We start from the raw sequence: 27704 nt of genomic DNA on the forward strand, positions 1-27704 counted from the left end.
TGACACGGCGGTCGGATGGTCCCGGTAGGCCACTCGTAGCGTGGAGTGATAAAAAATATAACATGAATTGTGAAAGACCATGTATTTTTGATCTACCTTATCTGTAAGTTGGTGATGAGATATACAGGGCTATTACAAATGATTGAAGCGATTTCATAAATTCACTGTAACTCCATTCATTGACATATGGTCACGACACACTACAGATACGTAGAAAAACTCATAAAGTTTTGTTCGGCTGAAGCCGCACTTCAAGTTTCTGCCGCCAAAACGCTCGAGAGCGCAGTGAGACAAAATGGCGACAGGAGCCGAGAAAGCGTGTTTCGTGCTTTAAAAGCACTCACATCAGTCAGTCATAACAGTGCAACGACACTTCAGGACGGTTCAACAAAGATCCACCAGCTGCTAACTCCATTTTGTACAATCTCACGGTTTAAAGTTTACAGCCCCTTTTTCTTCTGCGAAAAAAACGTTACAGGACACGTGTATCTGGACATGCTGCAAAATTGGCTCATGCCACAACTGGAGACCGACAGCGCCGACGTCATATTTCAACAGGATGGTGCTCCACCGCACTTCCATCATGATTTTCGGCATTTCTTAAACAGGAGATTGGAAAACCGATGCATCGGTCGTGGTGGAGATCACGATCAGCAATTCATGTCATGGCCTTCACGCTCTCCCGACTTAACCCCATGCGATTTCTTTCTGTGGGGTTATGTGAAAGCTTCAGTGTTTAAACCTCCTCTACCAAGAAACTTGCCAGAACTGCGAGCTCGCATCAACGATGCTTTCGAACTCATTGATGGGGACATGCTGCGCCCAGTGTGGGAGGAACTAGATTATCGGCTTGATGTCTGCCGAATCACTAAAGGGGCACATATCGAACATTTGTGAATACCTAAATAAACTTTTTGAGTTTTTGTATGTGTGTGCAAAGCATTGTGAAAATATCTCAAATAATAAAGTTATTGTAGAGCTGTGAAATCGCTTCAATCACTTGTAATAACCCTGTAAGTTTATATATGAACTAAGTTTGAAATTACTGGCAGCTGTAATTGACATGACGTTTAGATAAAATAAGTATCCTGTTAACGAAATGAAAGTAACGGATAGTAAAGTTAAGCTAGCTGTTCAATATAAATAACATTATTCAAGATATCTGCAAAAAAAGTAATTGTGGCGAAAAGAAACTATTGGGTGGGAAGAATCTACCGCCGTCTTTACGGCGTGTGGTGCCTTCACCTCCACATCCATACTATAATTTGAATTTCCAAATTGGTATTATGTGTTGGGGCTTGATGTTTGCAACATTTTCCTGGACCGTAAGTGCGGTTTGACACGCCCTTAATGAGGTATGCATCATCCCGTGTTCTCCTTTGCACGTCAAAAGCGTTGTTATACGACGGCAAATGAGACGCCGTGTCGGCTGCGAGTAAACCAGACCGCAGCAGAGAGTGAAGGGACGGTGGGTCCGTAACTAACACTGTGTATGCCAACGGCTGTGGGCTAGGGGCGCCCCCGCCTCTCTTTCGCTGGGTTCGCCAATACCTGTCGGCCGCGCCGCGCCTCGCAGCAGACGTGCCCTCAGACCGCAGTGGGCTCCGCTATGCATGTGGAATGCGGCTTCCCGCAGCTCCTAACCCCGACATAGCACACAGGTAGCAGGCAGCAGGTAGCGACCACACGTGCAGCCGAGATTCAGATCCCCACACACGTCGAGAGGTAGTCACAAAGTTTTATGAAATACCTCGAAGTAACAAAGTTACGTACTTAATGTCTCTTTCAAGTGCTTCTACTCAGATCCCCCACGTAGATTGACGCAATGTGTTACGTTTCTTTTGCTAACTTCTGTCCGTTATACCGTATGATTGTATCATTATACAGAATGCTGTATTCTGGCAGCAAATAATACTACACAGGAATGTATAATTAACTGAGTTGTTGTGATGTCACACACTTGAATCTCATGTCCACCATGTGAGTTGCCTCAAACGTTAGCTTCTGGGGAAACTCTTTCGATCAAAAATTCTCGCTTGTGTCATTTACGACTGCACTAATAATTCTGATTAAAGTGTAGAGGAATCACGTTTAATTGGTAATAGGACTCATTCAAACGATATTTTCTTTCCAGCATGAGATTTTCACTCTGCAGCGGAGTGTGCGCTGATATGAAACTTCCTGGCAGATTAAAAGTGTGTGCCCGACCGAGACTCGAACTCGGGACCTTTGCCTTTCGCGGACAAGTGCTGTACCATCTGAGCTACCGAAGCACGACTCAGGCCCGGTCCTCACAGCTTTACTTCTGCCAGTATCTCGTCTTCTACCTTCCAAACTTTACAGAAGCTCTCCTGCGAACCTTGCAGAACTAGCACTCCTGAAAGAAAGGATACTGCGGATACGTGGCTTAGCCACAGCCTGGGGGATGTTTCCAGAATTTGAGATTTTCCCTCTGCAGCGAAGAGTGGAGTTTGGAAGGTAGGAGACGAGATATTGGCAGAAGTAAAGCTGTGAGGACCGGGCGTGAGTCGTGCTTCGGTAGCTCAGATGGTAGAGCACTTGCCCGCGAAAGGCAAAGGTCCCGAGTTCGAGTCTCGGTCGGGCACACAGTTTAATCTGCCAGGAAGTTTCATATCAGCGCACACTCCGCTGCAGAGTGAAAATCTCATTCTGGAAACATCCCACGGGCTGTGGCTAAGCCATGTCTCCGCAGTATCCTTTCTTTCAGGGGTGCTAGTTCTGCAAGGTTCGCAGGAGAGCTTCTGTAAAGTTTGGAAGGTAGGAGACGAGATACTGGCAGAAGTAAAGCTGTGAGGACCGGGCGTGAGTCGTGCTTCAGTAGCTTAGATGGTACAGCACTTGCCCGCGAAAGGCGAAGGTGCCGAGTTCGAGTCTCGGTCGGGCACATAGTTTTAATCTGCCAGGAAGTTTGATATTTTCTTTAATATAGATGAATTTTGGTTACTTTGACTGCATTGGATTCATTCCTTTCATATCACTTTATACTTCTATAAGACCAACCCTACAAGCTCTCTTTGTGAACACCCTGACAAGGAGAGTTTGTGTTAAAAAACGAGATTGACAGGAAGTGCAAAATGGCTACGGTAGGAATGGATAGAGGACAAGTGTAAAGATTTAGAAGCTTATACCAGTAGGACACGTTCTGAGGGATCACCAATTTAGTATTGGAGGGCAGCGTGGAGGGTAAAAATCGTAGTTGGAGACCAAGAGATGGATACACTAAGCAGATTCAGAAGGATGTAGGTTGCAGAAGGTACTGGGAGATGGAGAAGCTTGCACAGGATAGAGTTTCATGGAAGAGCTCGATCAAACCAGTCTCAGGACTGAAGACCACAACAACAACAACATCACTAGGTGAAAGATATATACCGCCTACAGAATATTAAAGAGGTCTTTGTGGAAATAAAGAAGCAGGTGTACAAATATCAAGAGCTCAGATGGAAAACCAACCCTAATCAAATAAGGGGAAGTTGAAAGGTGGAAGGAGTATGTAGACTGTCTATAAATGGGAGATGAAAGTAACGTTATACAGAGGGAAGAGGACGTAGATGAAGATATGTGAGAAGAATTTGGCAGAGCTCGGAAACGTCTAAGTCGAAACAGGGCCCCGGGAGTAGACGATTTTCCATCAGAATAGCTAGTAACCTTGGGAGAGCGAACCATGACAAAAGTCTTCCACCTGGTGTGTAAGACATGCCTCATGGAACATGAGTTTCGATTCCAGAGAAATGTAGGAACACACGAGGAAATATTGACCCTACGACATATCTCAGAAGATAGATTAAGGAATGGCGAACATACGGTAATGGCATTTTTAAACTTAAAGAAAGATTTTAAAAATACTACAGAGCTGACTGAAATACTCTCCTCCAAATTCTGAAAGCAGCAGTTGTAAAATACAGAGAGCAACAACCTATTTCAAACTTGTACAGAAACCAGACGGCTGTCTAGGGACATGAAAGGAAAGCAGTGGTTGAGAAGGGAGTGAGACACGGTTGTATCCTGTCTCCGATGTTATTCAATATGTACAATGAGCAAGCATTAAAGCAAATAAAATAAAAATTCGTAGTAGGAATGAAGTTCAGGGCGGAAGAAATAAAAACTTTAAGACTTGCTGATGACACTGAACATCTGTCAGAAACAGCAAGGCCGGCCGCTGTGGCCGAGCTGTTCTAGCCGCTTCAACCCAGAACCGCGCTGCTGCAACGGTCGCAGGTTCGAATCCTTCCTCGGGCATGGATGTGTGTCATGTCCGTAGGTTGGTTAGGTTTAAGTATTTCTAAGTCTAGGGGACTGATGCCCTCAGATGTTAAGTCCCATAGAGCTTAGAGCCATTTGAACAATTGCAGAAACAGCAAAGGACTTGAAGAAGCAGTTGAACGGAATAGACAGTGTCGTGAAAGGAGAATAGAAGATAAACGTCAACAAAAGCAAAACAATGATAATGGAATGTAGTTGGATTAAATCAGGTGATGATAAGGGAATTAGATTTAGAATCGAGACCATTAAAGTAGGACACTAACCGATGAAGTAGAAAGGATATAAAATGTAGACTGCAAACGGCAAGAAAAGCGTATCTGAAGAAGAGAAATTTGTTAACAATGAATATAGATTTAAGTGTTAGGAAGCTTTTTCTGAAGGTATTTGTCTGGAGTGAATCCCAGTATGGAAGTGAAACATAGATTACACACAGTATAGACAAAAAGAGGATAGAAGCTTTCGAAACCGGGTGTTACAGAAGAACGTTGCACATTAGGTAGATAGATCACGTAACTAATTGAGAGTTAACAGAATGAATTAGATAGACGAGAAATTTGTGGCAAAACTTGACTCAAACAAGTGATCGGTTAATAGGACACTTTCTGAGACATCAAAGGATCAGCAGTTTAGTATTGGAGGGACTTGTGTGTGGTGAAAATTATAATGAGAGCCCAAGAAGTGAATATAGGAAGCCGATTCAGGATGCAAGTTGCATTAGTTATTCGGAGATGAAGACGCTGGCACAGAGTAGAGTGGCATGGAGAGCTGCATCAAACCAGTCTACCGACTGAAGACCACAGCATCAACATTTCCGGCAAATGAAAATAGACTGAACACCAGTTTAATCAGTATGCATTAAGAAAAATTCTGGATTATGGCAGCCGCCGTATCACATTACATAGATCTATTCTTGTTTAGTCGAAAGGTATCTCAAAAACAAGTTACATTAACGAGGCTAAATTCGCTGTTTTATTGGTTCCAAATTGCATTAAAGACGAGAAAAACGTTAGATTGGACATACGATCTCTGACACGAACATAGAACGTACGAACTATGTACGTATTTTCGAATCAAATGCCTCACTTCACATGTACAGAATGTGAACGAAGAGTGATTTGTTGGGATTTAGTTGAAGATGATAATATAGGTAATAGCATATGTAAATAATTGGATAGATACGTGTTAATTTATTCGATCATTTGTATATGTTTATTGAGATAATCCAAATCTAAATATTACTTTGGATGCAATTTCTTTTTCGGAATATTTTGTAGCTGGTATTAAGGTAGTCTCTGGATTTAGAACGGCGTAAGACGACACTTGCAGAACATTGTTTACTTTCGTCGCTATATTACACTGTACAACAAAAATAATTTTTTTTTCAGGTACAGAGATAAAACGTGGTGAACCTAACTAATTTTTGGAGAAGGTGAATCTGAAAATGCAGTTAGAGTTTCGTCATCACCCTCCAATTTTTTGTTACGGATGTTTTTAAGTGCTTATATATAAAAACAGAGAGTGAGGTGGTCTACACTAAATTTAGACAATATATTACTTAAGGCGATAAAACTATCCTACTCTAGTGTCCTGGGACTAAAGTAACATGAAAAATTGGGACTTTCAGCGATGATCAGTCTTTTTGATGACAGTTTCCTTCTGTGGCATTCGACAGAAAAGTGTTTTGTAGGTTCTGAAAATACAACATGAGGAAATCAAAACGTGGATGTACAAACCATCCCGATTCATTCTGTTATATATGTGATGAATTCATGACAAGGAAACAAAGACAACCAATTTCTAACTTACTGAAGACGTCGTATTATTTATACTTCAAATGCCACCTGGGAGATCAGGATAAAGATTGGGCACGTCACATAACTTGCATTAGGTGCAATTCTAAACTAACACAATGGTTGAAAGGGAAAAAGAGCACTTACCATTTTGCATACCAATGATCTGGCGAGTGCCTCAAAACCTTGTTGATAATTGCTACTTCTGTTTGAATAATGTAACTGGCTTTTCATCAAAGAATAAAAAGAATATTAAGTACCCTAACCTGCCCCAGCAATTAGACCTGTTTCCCACGGTAAAGACCTGCAAGTTCCAACTCCTCCACTAGTGTGGGAAGAAGTTCCTAATTCTGATCATGAGTCTACAAACGCTGATTTGAAGCACAATGTCAATCAGGTGTAGATGAGCACTTTCTAGAACAAAGATGACATTTAATTACACAAGCAGGCTTTTACTGACCTAGTTCGTGATTTATACTTATCCAAGAAGTATGCAGAAATTTTATCTTCTCGTCTAAAGGAATGGAACGTAATTATGGAAGAAACAAGAATTACTCACTTTAGGCAATAATAGGTAATAAACATTCGATGACGTATTACTGTATGGTGGGCAACCATTGTACTTATAGTAATGTAGTAGGATTAATGAAACAGTTAAACATAACATACGATGCTGCTGAGTGGTGCTTGTTTGTTGACGCTTCCAAGACAAGTCTAAAGGCTGTACTAATGCATAAGGATAATATGTTTCCATCTCTACCTGTAGGGTACTCTGTGACTTTGAAAGAGAACTACGTCAATTTGTCAGAGATACTTGAAGTTATTAAGTGTAAGGAAGAAAATTGGAAAATATGTGATGATCTTAAGGTGACTGGTTTACTATGTGGTCTCCAAAGTGGTTTCACAAAGTACTGCTGTTTCCTTTGTCTTTGGGACAGCCGTGCAACAGATAAACATTATGCAGTTAAACAGTGGCAACCACCAGATAAATTGGCTCCAGGGAGAGAAAATGTGAAATATGTACCTTTAGTGGATTACTTTTGGTGGATTCTCAGAATGTTTTCCTTCCCCCAGTGCATATTAAGCTCGGCCTTATGAAGAATTTTGTCAAGGGAATGGACAAAAGTGCTAATGGTTTCATGTATCTACGTGAAATGTTCCCTTATTTAAGTGATGCCAAATTGAAAGAGGAGATTTTTATTGGGCTACAAATTAGGAAGTTAATGCATGATAAGAACTTCGAAGAACAATTAAGTCAGTTGGAACTTGCAGCCTGACCTTATTTTAAGGAAGTCGCTGAACGTTTCCTAGGGAATAGAAGACCAGGAAACCGTGACATATTAGTGGGAACTCTTTTAGAGAACTATAAAAATCTTGGACGCAGAATGTCGTTAAAAATGCACTTCCTTCATTCTCATTTAGATTTTTTCCCTACCAATTCGGGAGCGGTTAGTGACGAACACGAAGAAAGCTTCCATCAGGACATTTTGCGAATGGAAATCTCCTACAAAGGTCGATGGAGCCCTTCAATGTTAAGTGACTACTGTTGGTTTTTGAGGCATGAAGGATAACAGAATGAATCGGGATGGTTTGTACATCCACGTTTTGATTTCCTCATGTCGTATTTTCAGTACCTACAAAACACTTTTCTGTCGAATGAACTTAGCCAGATCAATTCCTGAAAAAGAAAAGAAAAATTTAGACTTGAGATAATGTAGAAGTAAGAGTAAGCAAATGTATGTGACTGGAGGGTTTAAATGTACTATATGAAATACACTAATGTTACATATTACATTTAGATAGTAGGTCACATTAAAGCTAAGAACAAAAAAGGTCACTGCACTAACTTTTATAACACTCCTTTCAAACACAAACCACTTAAAAATTATACAGTAAATTCACCTATGTTATATAACTTGCAGGTCATAACTTTTAATCCTGACGTGATGGACATTTTCTGATTTCATGTTTTATGTCACATTACAATATAGAATTAAGTTTTATATGTACATTGTCTGTACCAAAACCACTGATGACTAGCATTATCAGCCAGAAATAATCGCCACTGTCGGTCTACCAATTGCGTTCTTTGATTCACATTGGTTACTGTCAACTATATTCGAAATATCTTTGAAGAAACCGTTTTCACCTTGAGCACTTTCAAAATCAGTAAACATTAAACTACTCAAGATCATATCACTACGTCATACTATTATCGATATTATCTATGTTCGTCATAACTAAATTCTTTGCTCGGTTTTACTTAATGTTACGTCTGTATAACCATTCTCTTTGATAAAACCTCTATGTGAACGTGTTATTCACTATTTGTGATCATTTATGTAATTGTAATTAATCTATGGGTGGTATTTCAAAAGTAATGTACTGTAAAAGAACGAGATTATTAAAACAACTTATAATACTGGTTCAGGCATACTGAAAGTAGCTTTGTAATCATGGAAAGCTCGGAGGGAAGTCCCACCACAACGAAACTGGCTAGGCGGGAATAGAAAAGGTGGATCTGACGGTCGAACTGTAAGGCTCATTTGTGGTAAGAGTCAGTTGTGGAAAACAGGCGAAGTGTTCGCATCTTCTGAACTGAAAGAGGCAAGAAGAACAGCAGTATTACATAATGTAGCCTCTGATTGATTGACACATAGTACGGATTCAGAAAATATCGTTCTTGTGAAACACAACTAGCTGTTTATACTCATTAAGTAATGAGTGCTATCGACAGGGGACGTCAAATGGATTCCATATTTTCAGAAAGCTCTTGACACCGTTCCTCACAAGCGTCAGACGGAAAGTCATCGAGTGAAACAGAAGTAATATCCGGCGTTTCCCAGCGAAGTGTTATAGGCCCTCTATTGTTCCTGTTCTACATTAACGACATAGGACACTATCTGAGAAGCACTTTTAGATGGTTTCCAGATGATGCTGTCATTTACCGTGTCGTAAAGTCATCATATGACCAAAACGAATTGCAAAGTGATTTAGATAAGATATCTATATCAAGAAAGATAAAGCCAAACAGATAATTGCAGCATTCCAAGAAGAAATCTTGGGAAGACTTTGGAAACAGACTATGGGTCAAGCTGCTGGAAAACCATTCTGGAGTGTAATTAGCAGTCTTCGAAAGGGAGGTAAGAAGGAAATGACAAGTATTTTGGACAAGTCAGGAAAACTGCTGGTGAATCCTGTGGATGCCTTGGGCAGATGGAGGGAATATTTTGAAGAGTTGCTCAATTTAGGTGAAAATAAGATCAGTAATGTTTCAGATTTCGAGGTAGAATGGGATAGGAATGATGATGGAAATAGGATCACATTTGAGGAAGTGGAGAAAATGGTCAATAGATTGCAGTGCAATAAAGCAGCTGGGGTGGATGAAATTAAGTCGAAACTCATCAAATGCAGTGGAATGTCAGGTCTTAAATAGCTACACAGGATAATTGAAATGGCCTGGGAGTCGGGACAGGTTCCATCAGACTGGACAAATACTGTAATCACACCAATCTTTAAACGTGGAAACAGAAGAGGTTGTAACAACTACAGAGGTACATCTTTAATCAGCGTTGTGGGTAAAATCTCAGGTATTGTTGAAAGGAAAGTGCGAGTATTAGATGAGGACCAATTGGATGAAAATCAGTGTGGGTTTAGGCCTCTTAGAGGTGGTCAGGACCAGATCTCTAGCTTACGGCAAATAATGGAGAAGTGTTACGAGTGGAACAGGGAATTGTATCTATGCTTTATAGATCTAGAAAAGGCATATGACCGGGTTCCTAGGAGGAAGTTATTATCTGTTCTACGAGATTATTGAATAGGAGGCAAACTTTTGCAAGCAATTAAAGGTCTTTACATGGATAGTCAGGCAGCAGTTACAGTTGACGGTAAATTAAGTTGATGGTTCAGAGTAGTTTCAGGGTAAGACAAGGCTGCAACCTGTCTCCACTGTTGTTCATATTATTTATGGATCATATGTTGAAAACAATAGACTGGCTGGGTGAGATGTGAACACAAAATAAGCAGTCTTGCATATGCGGATGACTTAGTTGTGATGGCAGATTCGATTGAAAGTTTGCAAAGTAATATTTCAGAGTTAGATCAGAAATGTAAGGACTGTGGTATGAAGATTAGCGTCTCCAAAACGAAAGTAATGTCAGTGGGAAAGAAATATAAAGGGATTGAGTCAAATAGGAGGAACAAAGTTAAAACAGGTGGACGTTTCAAGTACTTAGGATGTATATTCTCACAGGATGGCAACATAGTGAAAGAACTGGAAGCAAGGTGTAGCAAAGCTAATGCAGTGAGCACTCAGCTACGATCTACTCTCTTCTGCAAGAAGGAAGTCAGTACCAAGACTAAGTTATCTGCGCACCGTTCAATCTTTCGACTAAACTTGTTGTATGGCAGCGAAATCTGGGTGGATTCAGGTTACCTTATCAACACGGTTGAGGTTATGGATATGAAAGTAGCTAGGATGATTGCAGGTGCTAGTAGATGGGAACAATGGCAGGAGGGTGTCCACAATGAGGAAATCAAAGAAAAACTGGGAATGAACTCTATAGATGTAGCAGTCAGGGTGAACAGGCTAAGATGGTGGGGTCATGTTACACGCATGGGAGAAGCAAGGTTACCCAAGAGACTCATGGGTTCAGCGATAGAGGGTAGGAGGAGTCGGGACAGACCAAGGAGAAGGTACCTGGATTCGGTTAAGAATGATTTTGAAGTAATCAGAAGAGGCACCAATGTTAGCACTGAATAGGGGATCATGGAGGAATTTTATAAGGGGGCTATGCTCCAGACTGGACGCTGAAAGGCATAATCAGTCTTAAATGATGATGATGATGATGATGATGATCTTATGGTGCAAGAAGTGGCAATTGACCCCGAATAAAGAAGAGTGTGATGTTATTCATATGAGTACGAAAAGAAATCCGCTTCATTTCGATTAGTCGATAAGTCACACGAATGTGAAAGCTGTAAATTCAACTTAATACTTAGGGATTACAGTGTGGAAGTAATTTGTCATTATTCATGGCATGCTTTGGTTAGCTCTGCACTACGAAAATACTTCTGTCAACTTTTATTCCTTTTTTTTAAATCTTAATTTCAAATTATCAGATGAGTATTGCATAACTTCAGAGACTAGTTATGCAATTTCTTTTTCTGTAACCGCTTTGTGTTCTGTAAACTTTGTGTTCAGCACCTGTATTCTATCATTAGTTGTTTACCAAGACAAGATCCTACCCCAAGTGCTACGATATTTCCAATTATCTAATTTTACTGAGTTTAAAAGTTATTTCAGTAAACTTTCACTAGAGTTAATAAACTCCGCGGATTAATAAAATCTGTCATTATTCAGTGAGCATAAAGTCTGAAGTACTCCACCTATTTTTCATGAAGGGATAGTTAAAGTCTGACCAATGTTCAGTTGCTAAGAAAAGATTTGAAGCACTTAGCTTAAAATTTGTTCTTATTGAAATCTCAGCACAGTATGGCAGTTACCTGCAAAATCTGTGACGACTCACGCTCATAAATTAAGCATAATGCTGATACATGGTGAAACAACGCTCTGGTGGGAGGTTTGCGGGTTTAAATCACCTCGGGGTATGACCATGCGGTGCATATGACCTGCGGTTGTCGCACGGTGGTGCTGGCACAGTCCACATATGCTGAGGTGTGTTGGTGCATGTCAGATTACGGTGCAGCGAGTAAGTGTGCAGACGTTTTCAGACATGCTAATGGTGACTGTGTGTTGAAAAGGGCTCAAAGAACACACATTGATGACGTTATGAGGGGTAGAATACCAGGGCGACTGAAGGCTGGTCAAACACAGCAGGTCGTAGAACGGGCCCTCCGTGTGCCACAAAGAGTGATCTCAAGATTATGGCAGCGATCCAGCAGACGTATCCAGGCGCTACAGTACGCGACGTCCACAGTATACAACACCACTAGTAGACCGATATGTCACCATCAGTGCCCGCAGAGGGCTACGGCGTACTGCAGGTAGCCTTTCTCGGGACCTCACCGCAGCCACTGGAACAGTTGTCTTCAGATACACAGTCTACAGGCGACAGAACAGCATGGTTTAATCGCCCGAAGAACTGCAAGGTGCATTCCACTGACCCCTGGTCACAGGAGATCCCGTGAAGCCGGGATTCAAGAACACAGTTCATGGCCATTGGAACAGTAGTCCCAGGTTATGTTCACGGACGAGTCCAGGTGTACTCTGAACAGTGATTCTCTCCGGGTTTTCATATGGCGTGAACCCGGAACCAGATACCAACCCCTTAATGTCCTTGAAAGGGACTTGTATGGAGGTCGTGGTTTGATGGTGTGGGGTGGGATTATGATTGGTGCACACACACTCCTGCATGTGTTTGACAGAGGAACTGTAACAGGTTAGGTGTGTCGGGAAGTCATTTTGCACCAGAATGTCCGCCTTTTCAGGGATGCAGTGGTCCCACTTTCGTCCAGATGGATGATAACGCGCGGCTCCACAGATCTGCCGTCGTGGAGGAGTACCTTGAAACAGCAGATATCAGGCGAATGGAGTGGCCTGTCTGTTCTCCAGACCTAAACACCATCGAGCACGTCTGAGATGCTCTCGGTCGACGTATTGCTGCACGCCTTCAAACCCCTGGGACACTTCAGGAGCACCGACAGGCACTGGTGCAAGAATGGGAGGCTATACCCCAGCAGCTGCTCACCACCTGATCCAGAGTATGCCAACCCGTTGTATGGCCTGAGTACGTGTGCATGGTGATGATGTCCAATATTGATGCCAGGGTACATGCGCAGGAAACAGTGGCGTTTCGTAGCACATGTGTTTCGGCACGGTTTTCTTAACTTATCACGAATACCGTGGACTTACAGACCTGTGTCGTGTGTGATCCCTATGTGCCTATGGTATTAGCGCATGTTCTGTGTAGTGCCACATTGTGTGGCACCACATTATGCAATTATCCTTAATTTATGAGCATGAGTGTAGTTACAAGCTAGTAGACTTTGAACGGCCAGCATAAGGATTAATTACTGCGCAGTTTTGGAAGAAACAGTGTTTATAATTTCTTGTGTATATAGGTAACAGTTTTTCTCATATTCTGTTGTGACTAAAATATTCAACCTTGATCTAAGTCTACTGATAGGGTAGTTTCTGGGCCCCCTGCTAATTGTTGAGCCAGATTATAGTTACATATTACAATTATAGCAATAATGAAGTGCACTTGCCAGCTATATCACTTTCGTGTAGTACAATAAGCAACAAGCTACAACTATTCACACTATAATAGATCTAGGTACCACGCGTTCCGATGGAACTAAATAGTACAGTTATGTGAATGCTCCTTGAGAGTATAAATTTATAATGTGAATAGAGAATGTAACTACCTGACAGTCATTACAAGGACAGTATTTTATAGTAATTAAGTTGATAAAAGAACCTGAAGTGCAAATAAATATTGTTCCACATCAGTAAATATTTATGCATAATAATGAATTGTTTTCTGTTTTAATGTACAGATAGTAAGTGTTGGTGACAGCCAGTTGTTGCCAAATCACTTGATATCCCTTCTGCGTTGCTCTTGCTAAATTACTGTTACGTTGCTTGATAAATTGCACTAGTGCTTGGTATCATATTTGCAAAAACATAATTTCTGTATCAAGCAAAATCAGTCCTAATAGTCATTTCATGAACCGCGCTAGTATTTCATACGACTTTGCCTAATTAGGCTCGCGACCGTTTCCTTTTACCTAATTACAGTTTACCTGATTAGTAACAGAGCCCTGGTTTGAAACCGTTAGTTCTGTTGCTGATTCCTTTCAATATAAAACTTTAGAGAATCGAAAACAGTTCAGTACCTTAACCAATATACGCACGATCACTGTAAAATTAAATCTTACACAAGAATTTCATTACTGCTGTGTTGCTAATTAAGTAGCATCCGGTAGTGTAACAGCTAGTAGTGTATTTCTATTCATAGAACAGTAGTTAATCCTGTCGTAACTTTACTTCAGTGAAGCATAGAAAGATCAGTGATCATATTTCTTTAGTATTTTCTGTAGAAGTCAATTATTCAATCTCTTTTCTTTTTAGGAATATTGAATTTCTTTTCAAGTATTCAGGATAGTGTACTTGGAAACAAAAGATCCAGAGGGCTGCTTAAAAATGGTTCAAATGGCCCAGAGCACTATGGGACTTAACATCTGTGGTCATCAGTCCCCTAGAACTTAGAACTACTTAAACCTACCTAACCTAAGGACATCACACACATCCATGCCCGAGGCAGGATTCGAACCTGCGACCGTAGCAGTCGCGCGGTTACGGACTGAGCGCCTAGAACCGATAGACCACCGCGGCCGGCCGCTTACTTTCACAAAAATCGAACACTGCAAATATTTTTCATTATATGACTACTTCAGTCTGGTTTGTTTTTTTCACAGAATACATCACAGCGTACAGTACTTCCCACCAAGAAACGTAGTTCATGCAAGCATATGCCAGCGTGGCCAAAAATGGACAGAACAGAATGATACACGTTTTCATAGTTTTTTGTTTTGACCATCGGCACAATAATCGGAGGAGTTTTCTTGTGGTCGCTGTCGCTCTGATCGGCGAGGCGATGGTCCGCACACAGCGATTCATTTAATGAAGGCAAAGCCTCCGGTCCAGACAGCATACCAGTCAGGTTCCATTCAGAGTGTGCTAATACAATAGCTCCTTATTTAGCAATTATATAGAACCCCTCGCTAATAGAAAGATTCGTACCTGAAGACTTGAAAAATCCTCAAGTCACACCAATAGCCAAAAAGGGAAATAGGAGTAATCAATTGAATTACAGGCCCATATCACTAACACCGATTTGCAGTAGGGTTTTGGAAATATACTGTGTTCGAACATTATGAATTACCTCGAAGAAAACGATTTATTGACACATAGTCAGCACGGATTCAGAAAATATCGCTCTTATGAAACACAAATAGCTGTTTATACTCATGAAGTAATGAGTGCTATCGACAGGGGACGTCAAATGGATTCCATATTTTCAGATTTCCAGAAAGCTCTCGACACCGTTCCTCACAAGCGTCAGACGGAAAGTCATCGAGTAAAACATAAGTAATATCCGGCGTTTCCCAACGAAGTGTTACAGGCCCTCTATTGTTCCTGTTCTACGAGGGCAGTTCAATAAGTAATGCAACACATTTTTTTTCTCGGCCAATTTTGGTTGAAAAAACCGGAAATTTCTTGTGGAATATTTTCAAACATTCCCGCTTCGTCTCGTATAGTTTCATTGACTTCCGACAGGTGGCAGCGCTGTACGGAGCTGTTAAAATAGCGTCTGTAACGGATGTGCGTTGCAAACAACGGACAGTGATCGAGTTTCTTTTGGCGGAAAACCAGGGCATCTCAGAAATTCATAGGCGCTTGCAGAATGTCTACGGTGATCTAGCAGTGGACAAAAGCACGGTGAGTCGTTGGGCAAAGCGTGTGTCATCATCGCCGCAAGGTCAAGCAAGACTGTCTGATCTCCCGCGTGCGGGCCGGCCGTGCACAGCTGTGACTCCTGCAATGGCGGAGCGTGCGAACACACTCGTTCGAGATGATCGACGGATCACCATCAAACAACTCAGTGCTGAAATTGACATCTCTGTTGGTAGTGCTATCACAATTGTTCACCAGTTGGGACATTCAAAGGTTTGTTCCCGCTGGGTCCCTCGTTGTCTAACCGAACACCATAAAGAGCAAAGGAGATCCATCTGTGCGGAAATGCTTGCTCGTCATGTGGCTGAGGGTGACAATATCTTGTCAAAGATTGTTACAGGCGATGAAACATGGGTTCATCACTTCGAACCTGAAACAAAACTGCAATCAATGGAGTGGCACCACACCCACTCCCCTACCAAGAATAAGTTTAAAGCCATACCCTCAGCCGGTAAAGTCATGGTTACAGTCTTCTGGGACGCTGAAGGGGTTATTCTGTTCGATGTCCTTCCCCATGGTCAAACGATCAACTCTGAAGTGTATTGTGCTACTCTTCAGAAATTGAAGAAACGACTTCAGCGTGTTCGTAGGCACAAAAATCTGAACGAACTTCTCCTTCTTCATGACAACGCAAGACCTCACACAAGTCTTCGCACCCGAGAGGAGCTCACAAAACTTCAGTGGACTGTTCTTCCTCATGCACCCTACATCCCCGATCTTTCCATATGTTTGGCCCGATGAAGAACGCAATCCGTGGGAGGCACTACGCGGATGATGAAGAAGTTATTGATGCAGTCCGACGTTAGCTCCGACATCGACCAGTGGAATGGTACCGTGCAGGCATACAGGCCCTCATTTCAAGGTGGCGTAAGGCCGTAGCATTGAATGGAGATTACGTTGAAAAATAGTGTTGTGTAGCTAAAAGATTGGGGAATAACCTGGTGTACTTCAATGCTGAATAAAACAACCCCTGTTTCAGAAAAAAAATGTGTTGCATTACTTATTGAACTGCCCTCGTACATTAACGACATAGGAGACTATCTGAGTAGCACTTTTAGATGGTTTCCAGATGATGCTGTCATTTACCGTCTTGTAAAGTCATCATATGACCGAAACGAATTGCAAAGTGATTTAGATAAGATATTTGTATGGTGCCAGAAGTGGAAATTGACCCCGAATAAAGAAGAGTGTGCAGTTATTCATATGAGTACGAAAAAAAAATTCGCTAAATTTCGATTAGTCGATAAGCCACACAAATCTGAAAGCTGTAAATTCAACTTAATACTTAGGGATTACAGTTACAAATAATCTAAGTTGGAACGATCAAATAAATAATGTTTTGGATAGAGAGAACACTTAGAAGGAGTAACAGGTCTACTAAGGAAACTGCTTACACTACGCTTGCCCATCTTATCTTGAAGTATTGCTGTGCGGTGTGGGATCCACATCAGGTGGGACTGACGGATGACATCGAGAAAGTTCAAAGAGCGGCAGCTCGTTTTGTATTATCGCGAAACAGGGAAAATAGTGCCACAGACATGATACGTGAATTGGAGTGGTAATCATTAAAACAAAGGCGTTTTTCGTTGTGACGGGATCTTCTCATGAAATTTCTATCACCAGTTTTCTCCTCCGATTGCGAAAACATTCTGTTGGCACCCACCTACACAGGAAGAAATGATCATCACGATAAAATAAGCGAAATCAGGGCTCGCACAGAAAAATTTGAGTGCTCGCTTTTGCCGCGCGCCGTTCGAGAGTGGAACGGTACAGAGACAGCTTGAAGGTGGTTCATTGAACCCTCTGCGAGGCACTTTATCGTGAATAGCAGAGTAATCACGTAGATGTAGATGTAGATGAAGTATACTGGGCCGTGTCGCTTCGACCTCCGCTCTCTCAACGTGAAAAAAAGAAACCTTCACTTTGTAATTATCTCTCAGCACCGTAAAGCGAAAAAAGTGTTTAATTACATTTTAAAAGAAATGAAAATCCTTAAGTCGCTGGGATTGCAAAGGCACCCGTTTACACGAAAACTATGTCACACTGCAGTACGTGCCTTCGTGTTCGGTTTACTGTCGCTCTCCTCTTACAGTTAAAAGACCTAGACACGACATGTACTCATGCCAGAATACTTTCAGAGCTTGACATGTATTAAGGCACAGTGTAATTGATATGTTGTACAGGGTTATTACGAATGATTGAAGCGATTTCACAGCTCTACAATAACTTTATTATTTGAGATATTTTCACAATGCTTTGCACACACAGACAAAAACTCAAAAAGTTTTTTTAGGCATTCACAAATGTTCGATATGTGGCCCTTTATTGATTCGGCAGACATCAAGCCGACAATCAAGTTCCTCCCACACTCGACGCAGCATGTCCCCATCAATGAGTTCGAAAGCATCGTTGATGCGAGCTCGCAGTTCTGGCACGTTTCTTGGTAGAGGAGGTTTAAACACTGAATCCTTCACATAACCCCACAGAAAGAAATCGCATGGGGTTAAGTCGGGAGAGCGTGGAGGCCATGACATGAATTGCTGATCATGATCTCCACCACGACCGATCCATCGGTTTTCCAATCTCCTGTTTAAGAAATGCCGAACATCATGATGGAAGTGCGGTGGAGCACCATCCTTTTGAATGATGAAGTCGGCGCTGTCGGTCTCCAGTTGTGGCATGAGCCAATTTATTTGTCGACTTCCGCGGGCTACGCGTGAAACTTGCCCGCACGTGTTCAACCGTTTCTTCGCTCACTTAGGCCGACCCCTTACAGAGGCATCCAGAAGCTTTAAACTGCGCATACCATCGCCGAATGGAGTTAGCAGTTGGTGGATCTTTGTTGAACTTCGTCCTGAAGTGTCGTTGCACTGTTATGACTGACTGATGTGAGTGCATTTCAAGCACGACATACGCTTTCTCGGCTCCTGTCGCCATTTTGTCTCACTGCGCTCTCGAGCGCTCTGGTGGCAGAAACCTGAAGTGCGGCTTCAGCCGAACAAAACTTTATGAGTTTTTCTACGTATCTGTAGTGTGTCGTGACCATATGTCAATGAATGGAGCTACAGTGAATTTATGAAATCGCTTCAATCATTTGTAATAGCCCTGTATTTGGCATTCACGAGAAGTTAAGCTTTGTGAGTTCTCTAGGAGAGCAGCTGCCCTGAAGCAATGTACAACGTTTCTCAGCTCTAAGAACCTGTAGAAAACTAGACGCTGTACGTGTCTACAGGTTACATTGAGGTACGTAGCTGTTTTATACCTGTGAAGCGAGTTCATTTCACTAGGTCTGGCTGCAATTGCAAGGTCTACCTATAACTACTAAAAGAAGAAAATTCCTTGCAAAAATATCTGTTATCTGTTCTGAATTATCTATTTGAGCGCACAAAATTTAATATAAAATGCGTCCTAACATATAGTTCCAAAAAACGAAATTACGAAAATACATTTTGTACTAATCTTTCCACATTTACAGCACTCACTTTCCGTATCCCTCGCTCCCTCCCTCCCTCTCTCTTTCTCTGTCTCTCCCTATTAAGATTCGCACTCACGAACTTCTGTTGAAAGAACCGCGCCTTTCATTATGCCTGCTGAAAAAGTTCAAATGAGGCAGCTCGTTTTCAGTTATCGTGAAATAGGGGCAGGTTATCACAAATATAATAAGCAGGTGGCAGTGATTAAGCGAAAGGCGTTTCTCGTTGCGGCGAGATATTTCTCGAAATTTCAATCACCAACGTTCTCCTACGAAAGTGAATATATACTGTTGACTTCCTCCTACACCATTGTGGTAAAATAATGGATATCAGACCTCTCACGGAAAGATTTAGGTTTCCATTCCTCTCCCCCACCCCCTCCGTGCTTTTCGAGATCTGAACATTCGAGAAATAGCCTAAGTGTTTCAGTGTGAATAGCAGAGTGGTCATGTAGATGGAGATGGAGATGTACTCAAGCAGCTATTTATAAAAACACGCGGTCTTTAATGATTCTGTAAGCTCGCCCAAATACTATTCAGGATGTCACGTTTAGAAGTCTTGAAAGTCCACAGATATGAGTACACATCATAGCACATGGAATTTACTCGCACCGAAAGAAAGTTTCAGTTCTCACTAAAAAATCCGGAAGTTCCGTAGATGGCATTTGGGTTTGACCATAAAATATTGCAGATTAATCCATTTCTTTATAATAGAACTATTACGCAATATTAACAAAATTGACTAAACAAGAGCTTACAACGCAAGATTTAACCAAGAATTCCTCGACACTTACCAGCTCAAATCTCGTCATGGTACGAGAGCACATGGAACATCTCTTGCGTGACTGGTCAAGTAACACGGTAGGCAATTAGTGCGCTGTTTCTACTCATACAACTTTGTATCTCCATCTTTTGAACAGTTCCACTTTCTAAATAGGTTTCCACAAAAATCGAAACTAATACATTCCAGTGAGTAATAAAAATAAAAATAATCTGCTATTTGTGTGGAGGACCGTTGTACACATTTCATTACCAAAGCACCGAAGACTTGCTGCTTTATAATTACCATATTTCCCCTCGTATGTGACTTATTTCAAGTTTTTACCAAATAATTCCCACTTTCACTCACGAGTATTAACAGTTTCAGGGATTCATGTTTCACATACATGCTTCAGCCATCCCACCATTGAGTCACACAATACATCAAATGAAAACGTCATTAGATAGATAAAATAATAGCAGCCGAGATGGAAAATATTTCGTAAATTTAGGCTTTCCAAACAAAAAGCCTTTTGCATAGTTACTTAATGATGGATTTCAGAATTGTCTTCTCATTTACTTTCGTTTGTTGCTCTATATGATATCTTCAGCTGTCTGAATTGGCCCGACATAACTGCAACATTGCAGCTGACAAGGCGAGGCAGTGTCTGTGTGAAAACAGACGTTGTTTCTTAGAGTGTTATAAAAATTTCAACACTTTTAACAGTGGCTGATTCCTGGTTATTGTAAAAATTTACCTGTATGGCCGCTGCTTCCGAAAACAAATTTCGGCACCATATAACCCAGTCGATCAGTGAACATCGTCTTTTTATTTGGGATCCTCTAGCAAAGTGCTAATACGCTGTGGCTCTAGAATTTCAATGTGTGCCAGTACTGCACACAGGTTACTGTAACTAAAAAAAGATACAATTATTGAAATTCATTTTTTCTTAGGTGATTCAAATGGCTCTGAGCACTATGGGACTTAACATCTATGGTCATCACTCCTCTAGAACTTAGAACTACTTAAACCTAACTAACCTAAGGACAGCACACACATCCATACCCGAAGCAGGATTCGAACCTGCGACCGTAGCAGTCGCGCGGGTCCGGACTGAGCGCCTAGAACCGCTAGACCACCGCGGCCGGCCTTAGGTGATTCCTGAAACTTTATAACTACCTCACCTACTTACCGTGTTGTGGGACAGATTTGCTAATAGAAAGCACTGCATAAGCACAATGTACCGAATAGTACAAAGATACTTCTGCGGCTTTTTTTTTTCTTTTGTGTTGATTCTGTTGTTCTGGTCCGAAATGTAGCAGAATACGAGGCATAGGTTTATAAATACTACAGCTCTAATGGCCGAAAAAGAGCGCAGCAGGTCTTGGAACAATAAATTTTCGTGTTGTTTCATATTTCCTCTCCATCTGTTACTTTGAAGGTTACGTAATGTTGCAGTTCTATGCAATAGCACGAATATTCAACTGCAACATTTCATTTTCTAGTCGTTGTATTAGGTTGGTGCACAATTTCGTAGCGTTTTTGTTTTGTACACTGGTGTTTCGGTTGCTGTGGGTGTATTTATCGAAGGTCTGATTTTTATCTGTAATTCACTGTTGACATCTGAGTTATTGTCATTCTTTCATTTGGAGGATGTGAATGGAACTGTGGACGATAGAAAATGGTGTGTCAAGTGGAGAAATCATAACATTTCCGACATATTCCTCTGTCTGATTTGAATAGAGTGGTTACAGCAGCGGAGGCAGGCAGCAATATTTGCACCATACGTGGAGATAATGCCATTTCAAAGATCACGGCAAGGAAATGGTTTTCTCCTTTTAAGGAGGGTCGTTTTGACGTTAATGACTCTCCATGTTCAGGAAGACCTTCGATATTTGATGAAGATAGTTTAAATACATTAATCCATAATGGTCCACGTCAGTGTACTCGAAAACAGCCAAATTTGATGAACTGTGATCATTCCATCATCTTGCGTCATTTCCACACAATGAGGAAGGTCCTAAGATCGAATGTATACGTGACACACGTTCTAAGCCAAAATCGTCAAAATCAGCAGGTGCCATGTGTGTGTCTCTACTTGCTGGTAACCAGTTGGATTGTGACCAACACCATCTATTCCTGTTCTATATCGTTGCCTGTAGCAAAAAATAGTGTCTTTATGCTAACGTAAGGAAAACAAAGGTACTGTTGAACCCAAACAAGCAGCAGCTCCCGTACGAGGGCGTGAGCGCAACCACAAAACACAATGTTACGCATGTGGTGGAAAAGCGACGGCATAGTGTACTAAAAACTGCTTCCCCGTAGTGAAACCAAAACTACTGACATTTATTGTCAACAACTGAGACGGCTTGCACACGTATCCCGTGAAGAATGCGTGAGGTGATGCGATTCCAAGATAACACCCGCCCCCCTTCCCTAGCATTCTTCTAGACTCTAGGAAAACACTATGTAGGAATTGGGTTCAGAATTCATTCCGCACCCATCTTATTCAGCTGATCTTGTGCCCTCAGATTTTGACCATTTCTGTTCTTTGTCGAACACTTTTCAAGGAACTTCCTTTCCGAAAGAAAATGCAGTACTTTTACAGCCAGAAACAAAGTTCGTGATAGGAGACTTCAAATTATCACAGCATGACCTGAGGCTACAAAAAATTGGATAACGACAGTCATATGCTGGGCTAAATTAAATAACTGTTTGGTGAATTAAATAGGTTCTAGACGACCCAAAACTAACTCGTTTGATAGTAAAGTACGGAACTGCTTTTAAAACCCTAACAACTGTTTCACCGGTGACAACGTGCACTACGATGGTTCAAATGGCTCTAAGCACTATGGGACTTAACATCTGAGGTCAGCAGTCCCCCAGACTTAGAACTAGTTAAACCTAACTAACCTAAGGTCACCACACACATCCATGCCCGAGGCAGGATTCGAACCTGCGATCGTAGCAGCAGCGCGGTTCCGGACCGTGCACTACGTCGACATCTAAATTACCAGTCTACAATTCACGCTTGGGTTTCTGGCAGAGTGTTCACCGAACAACGTTCAGAATATTTCTCTACTGTTCCATTACCGAATAGCGGGAGAAACGAACATGACACTCTGCCCCTACTTCGCGACGAACTGTCCTTCTATGAACTTATTCGATGTTCTCCGTCAGCTCTCTCTGGTGAGGATAACACACAGAAGAAGAGGATGCAGAACGTTAGTGCCTGAAAACCGTATCCTAGCCCATCCCTGAAACAAAGCACCATATAATTGGAATCGGGCTATATGGTGATGTTAGAACATCAAAAGAAGCAGCACAACTATAAAAGGCCAAATAGACAGAATATTCTGAAAATTTCGATGCCGAAATGAATGAATTCAGCCTAAAATTGGAAAACTACTAAAACGATAAGCCTTCCAAGTGTATGGTTGGCTGATTTGGAGAGGGGGGGAGGGGGGAGCGAATAGCGAGGTCATCGGTCCCACATAGGGTTAGGGAAGGACGGGGAAGGAAGTCGGTCGTGCCTTTTCGAAGGAACTATCCCGGGATTTCCCTGAAGCGATTTACGGAAAGCACAGAAAACCTAATTTAGGATGGCTGGAGGCGGGTTTGAACCGTCGTCTTTCCGAATGCGAGCCAGTGTGCAACCACTTCGCCACCTCGGTCGGTCCCACGCGTGACATTCACAGGAAGTCTGCCTCAGGTTCTCAGTATGCTCATGACCGACTGTCGAAGGAACGTTATTGGTCTTCCTTCTTCTCTTTCACGACCGGCTCTTCGAGTGCTGCAGTACGTGAATCCGATTGCTTTGGAGCTAATCAAAACGCGATGGTTTCCTGTAATCGATTAATAGTAGGAATATTTCATTTGGGTTTCAGTACTCCTTACAGAAAGTACAGATCTTGACCATATCGAGCACGCACAATCTGCTGCAGAAAAGCGCCGCGCTTTTGGTCTGGCAAATCTATTTGCCGTTAGCCGTTCTTCTCAGTATGTTATTTCTTTGTGCGACTTTATGACGGCCCTTTTTGCAGTAACGTTCGTCCATTCAGCCTTTTGATGCTGTTTCGGGAGCTACGTAAAGGGATATCAGTTTTTACTGTCAACAAAACATCCTAGGGCTCTGGTCGTACCCAGTTAATGCTTATATGTATTATAATGCGAAATTTTGTGAGTTTGCACATGTGTGCGAGAGTTAGTGTGTTACCCCTTCATGCTGAAACAGCTGGACGGATTAGGATGAAATTTTGAATGAAGATAGCTTACAACCTGAATGAAGACTACCTTTTATGCCGAAAAAAATCACTGTTGCTGTGGGATGGCCCAATTGACTACTGTTCCCATGGGATGGTCAACGTGAATAAAAGGTCATCCCTGAAAGTTAACTACCAAATGAATGCTTTAAGTTCAGCGCAGAGATTAGTTTGAACTGTTTTCACTAGTTAAACAATTACGTACATAAATCCACGATAACAGAAGTATTCCTGTAGGATAACATCACCACAGCTCCGTAACAGTTTAACGGATGCGTATGAAAATATTTCACAACGTGTAGAATGATGAGGAAGTTTATTACTGGTATTCTTGAACAATGACATCGCTTTTCTGTTCGGATTTGAATTACTCATAGTTTGAAACGAAATTAATCGAAACCCTCAGCTGCCGACAGGTGTTGTTGAAATACCTCAATGGAAACAGCTGAAAATGTGTGCCCCGAGCGGTACTCAAACCCGGGATCTCCAGCATATGTGGCAGACGCTCTATTCATGTGAGCCACCGAGAGCACAAAGGATAGTGTGACTGCAGGGACTTACCTCTTCAACGCTTGCTGTGAGACCCACATACCCAACTGTCCACAACCTACATTAATAATGTTCCCAATAGATATTTGCCCGTTTACTCACTACTCGCGCCAACTAAGGTGACGATTCCCGTAAGAGTTCAGGCAAAGTGTGCGCATTCGCACAGAAAAAAGTCAATGGCTGGGTAGCCTTTAACTACACTCCTGGAAATTGAAATAAGAACACCGTGAATTCATTGTCCCAGGAAGGGGAAACTTTATTGACACATTCCTGGGGTCAGATACATCACATGATCACACTGACAGAACCACAGGCACATAGACACAGGCAACAGAGCATGCACAATGTCGGCACTAGCACAGTGTATATCCACCTTTCGCAGCAATGCAGGCTGCTATTCTCCCATGGAGACGATCGTAGAGATGCTGGATGTAGTCCTGTGGAACGGCTTGCCATGCCATTTCCACCTGGCGCCTCAGTTGGACCAGCGTTCGTGCTGGACGTGCAGACCGCGTGAGACGACGCTTCATCCAGTCCCAAACATGCTCAATGGGGGACAGATCCGGAGATCTTGCTGGCCAGGGTAGTTGACTTACACCTTCTAGAGCACGTTGGGTGGCACGGGATACATGCGGACGTGCATAGTCCTGTTGGAACAGCAAGTTCCCTTGCCGGTCTAGGAATGGTAGAACGATGGGTTCGATGACGGTTTGGATGTACCGTGCACTATTCAGTGTCCCCTCGACGATCACCAGTGGTGTACGGCCAGTGTAGGAGATCGCTCCCCACACCATGATGCCGGGTGTTGGCCCTGTGTGCCTCGGTCGTATGCAGTCCTGATTGTGGCGCTCACCTGCACGGCGCCAAACACGCATACGACCATCATTGGCACCAAGGCAGAAGCGACTCTCATCGCTGAAGACGACACGTCTCCATTCGTCCCTCCATTCACGCCTGTCGCGACACCACTGGAGGCGGGCTGCACGATGTTGGGGCGTGAGCGGAAGACGGCCTAACGGTGTGCGGGACCGTAGCCCAGCTTCATGGAGACGGTTGCGAATGGTCCTCCCTAATTTGCTGGGAAGTGGCGGTGCGGTCCCCTACGGCACTGCGTAGGATCCTACGGTCTTGGCGTGCATCCGTGCGTCGCTGCGGTCCGGTCCCAGGTCAACGGGCACGTGCACCTTCCGCCGACCACTGGCGACAACATCGATGTACTGTGGAGACCTCACGCCCCACGTGTTGAGCAATTCGGCGGTACGTCCACCCGGCCTCCCGCATGCCCACTATACGCCCTCGCTCAAAGTCCGTCAACTGCACATACGGTTCACGTCCACGCTGTCGCGGCATGCTACCAGTGTTAAAGACTGCGATGGAGCTCCGTATGCCACGGCAAACTGGCTGACACTGACGGCGGCGGTGCACAAATGCTGCGCAGCTATCGCCATTCGACGGCCAACACCGCGGTTCCTGGTGTGTCCGCTGTGCCGTGCGTGTGATCATTGCATGTACAGCCCTCTCGCAGTGTCCGGAGCAAGTATGGTGGTTCTGACACACCGGTGTCAATGTGTTCTTTTTTCCATTTCCAGGAGTGTATATGAAGATAGTAGCTGTTCTCGAAAGAACAGATACCGATAATGGCCGTGCAGCTTCTCTAGAATGAAATGAAACTAATCGAAACTCTCAGCTGCCGTCAGGTAGCTTTAAATGCATCTCGTAATTTCGCAATTCCTCAGTACATCAGGATTTTTCCGAACGATTCTCTTAAAATTCAACATCGTCTTCATCATTACTAACAATGATCTGAGACTCCAACTGCTTCTGGGACTCTTTACAGTCCAATATCTGATTTCAGGAACCTCTATCACACCATGATGTAATTCAGCTGCAATCTACCCGTGTCTCCGTGCTTTTACAAGTGTATCTTCTCCTCGTCTGATTTTTGAACAGTCTGTTCTTTATTGCTGACTAAAATTTACTGAAGAACTCAATTAGCCTTTTTCCTCCCTCTTTCCTCTTTCTGAGTCCATATTCTTCAGTAACTACACTGAAGAGAAAAAGAAACTGGTACACTTGCCTAATATCGTGTAGGGCCCCCGCGAGCATGCAAAAGTGCCGCAACACGACGAGGGATGAACTCGACTATTGTCTGAAACAGTGATGGAGGAAACTGACACCATGAATTCTGCTGGGCCGACCGAGTACGAGGGGAGTAGAGACCTCTTCTGACCAGCACGTTGCAAGGCAGCCCGAGTATGCTCAATAATGCTCATGTCTAAGGAGTTTGGCGGCCAGTGGAAGTTTTTAAACTCAGAAGAGTATTCCTGGAGCCACTCTGTTGCAATTCTGGACGTGTGAGGCGTCGCATTGTCCTCCTGGAATTACGCCAGTCCTTCGGAATCCACAATGGACATGAATGGATGTATGTGCCGAGACAGGATGCTGCAGAAGAGTTGTAACGTTGTTGCTTTAATTTGCTATGAAAGCGGTGCTGATAGACAATAAAAGCGGTTTAAAAGCTGTGAGCTGTCTGGGGAAGTTAACCTTGCATTACTGCGCAACTGTTTCACCAGGTATCCAGTCTAGCTTACCAAATTCCCAACCAGACTAACATTAATTATAATCTTTTAATAGTCATACGAAAACCGGTGATATATATATATATGTATATATATATATATATATATATATATATATATATATAAATTTAAATAAAAAGAAATAAATCAGTTTATATTTGGAAATTTATTTTAACATTGATCATTGAAATTTCAGCATATTAAACTTGTGTCATAACTAAGCTGGTGCCTTATTTAGGATTGTGTAAATGTGAGTTTGTAATCTTACGGAACACATCAAATAGGGAGCCAAGATTGGGAGACTACATACAACACTGCATTCATAAAATAACACACGAAGAACGTTGAAACATATGCAAGAGGAAATTAACCACAACCAACCGATTCAATTTTCACCCAAAGAAGCTACGTTCGTAGCGCAATCCTGTCCGTCATGTAATTACCACACACTGGTATACTAAATTCATACTAACTCTCTGTGAAATCTTCCCGAAAAGAATAGCTGAGGGCTACTTTGATGCTTACACCAC

Source organism: Schistocerca cancellata, chromosome 1 (assembly GCF_023864275.1).
Source record: "Schistocerca cancellata isolate TAMUIC-IGC-003103 chromosome 1, iqSchCanc2.1, whole genome shotgun sequence".
Classification (NCBI taxonomy): Eukaryota; Metazoa; Arthropoda; class Insecta; order Orthoptera; family Acrididae; genus Schistocerca; species Schistocerca cancellata.